Source organism: Lactuca saligna, chromosome 7 (genome assembly GCF_052625555.1).
Source record: "Lactuca saligna cultivar CGN05327 chromosome 7, ASM5262555v1, whole genome shotgun sequence".
Taxonomy (NCBI): domain Eukaryota; kingdom Viridiplantae; phylum Streptophyta; class Magnoliopsida; order Asterales; family Asteraceae; genus Lactuca; species Lactuca saligna.
In genome coordinates this window covers 97,045,659-97,048,097 of record NC_136423.1, presented here as the reverse complement: position 1 = coordinate 97,048,097, position 2,439 = coordinate 97,045,659, and positions in this window count along the sequence as shown.

Genomic DNA, 2,439 nt, shown 5'->3' with positions numbered 1-2,439 from the left:
ATATATTTTAGCAATCGTTTTCTTTTACTTTTAGCATTTTTAATATTCTTTTTGCATTAAATCGTTAGATTTATTGTTTTGAATATTTTTACTCGTTTAAGCTAATTTTGTGTAGATTTGTTCGAGCAAGATGGTATTTTGGAGCATCTTTAAAGGCACATCGAATTCCTTGCAACCACGATTGAAGTCTCATAGCAAAATCCAGAAGCGAAATGAAAAAAAACAAAACAATATAATTTACTTTTTCGTATTTTGACAGCTTTGCGCGGCTTTCTTCAAGTGATCAGACGGAGGGGAAAACGATGTCCGATTGAGCTGAAAATTTACAGGAGTCTTCACAACTCATCAATCTTCGACCTCACCAAAAAGAAATGGATTCAGACAAGTTTTGATATTATTTTTGGCCTCGTGAACAGCTGGGTAGAAGGCTGTCCAGCAACCCATTTGGCAGCCCAACTAATTTAAAAGGCAGCCCATTATCTTTATTTGTCCAGCAGCCCATGTTTCAATTCAATTGAGCCCACTTTGAAGTTGTGCTGGGAATTGAATCGCATACTTTAAAATAGAGGTGCAAAAAATTCGGTCCTGAACCGGTCCTGGATCGATCCTAAGTCGGTTCTTTTTTTTTCTGGATCGGTCTTTTTTAGACCGATCCTAATCGGTTCTCAGTCGGTCCTTTTTCGGTCCCGTCCTTTTTCGGATCGATCTTTTTTCGGATCAGTCTTTTTTCGGATCGGTTTCGCTCTAAACTAGTTCGATACCGGTCTTTTTTTGGTTTGAATTCAGATTTTTTTTGGGTTTGGTTTCGGTTCGGTCTTTTTTTGGATCGGTTTCGCTCTAAACTTCAAGCTTTGTAGTGTAAATTTAGAGACATTTTGAGAAAGAGATAGCATTTGAGGTGAGAAAATGGTTGGATGTGAATGATTATTTATAATGTAAAAAAATATATAGCCGTTATCAAAGGATTATGGTTGTTTGTTTATCTAGCCATTATGAATTTGTGATGTTATTGCCAAAAACAAATCACTGAAAAGTAAGAAATATCATTTATAATTTGTAGCCTTCAAGTAATTTAGTATAATAAATTAAAAAAACCTAAGGAAGGGAACTTATCCCACATCGGTTGTGTAAAGAAAAAAAAAAAAGCAAAGTTTTGAGCATTATAAATTATAAATCGGGAAGGAAGGATTGCTGTGAAACAAAAGAATTGCTTAGTTGGAGGCCTGTTGCTTAAATGGGCTACCAAAAATATTAGGCTTTTCATTTATCATTTTTTGAAGCGTAGGACCGGTTGGACTGGCTTTGGTCCAAAGATTGGATTGGTTCATTTTAGGACCGGTTCATTGTGGGATTGGTTTTAAGACTAGTTTAGGACTGCCACGTATTCATTTTTAAGAACCGATATAGACTTTCAGTTTAGACTGTTAATGGACTGACTGGTCTAGGACTAGTTGAGGACCTGTTCAGTTCATATACTTATTTTTTGGATTGGTTTAGACCGGTTCTTTTGTCCACCTCTACTTTAAAAGATGCAGTAGAGCATCTCATTTTTAATTTTGGCCTGCAGAAGAAAATGGGAGTGACGACGCCTGCTGTCTCCTCATTCCTTTCTTTCTTTTATTTCTTATTTTTGGAACATTTTAAATGATATTATCATTGATATATTTATCATTGATTTTATTATCTTGTAATTAGTTATTTATTGTTATTATTATTTTGTCTAGTTAGTTTTTTATTTTCAATATTCGGTGAATCTATGGAACAATTAATTGATTAGGAATAGTTTTGTGTGGTTTTGATGATATGCTATGAAATATTTTCTAGTAAAACATCTATTTATATTCATATGTCTTTAATCATGAGTTTAGATATGTGAATATTTAATTAGTTGGTTAATTTCTTGATTACGTAATAGATCTTCAAATTAACAAGCAACAGTTGGTTCTTGTGATTGCTTATCTTTCACACAATCATGAAAATATTTTCTCCAACATGGTAGTGAAACATTTTGATTCCTTTTGGATTTGGTGACTTTTAAATCTTAATGCTAATTAATTTTCATTAATTACATGTTTCATGGAAATTATGACTTTAACTAAGAAAATGAGTTATGAGCTTCTCTAACCATTGTATTAACTAAGAAAAATCTAGGTGATCTCAATCTTTTTAGATTACTATAGCCAAATTAGTATCCATTAAACTCATTGCACCACAAATTTATGATGATTAGTCAACTAATTGAACTTGTGATTTATCCTGATATTGGAACGTTTTATTTTATATATTTTGTATTTTTCCATTTTTGTTATTTTTATGAAATAGTTTTTATCGCATTTAATGTTTTGAAAACCCCCATATCATTTTATATTTTTTTATTTCGTAGAAACTGAATGGATAGATTTGATTCGAACAAATCTCTGTGGATTCGATCCCTATTAC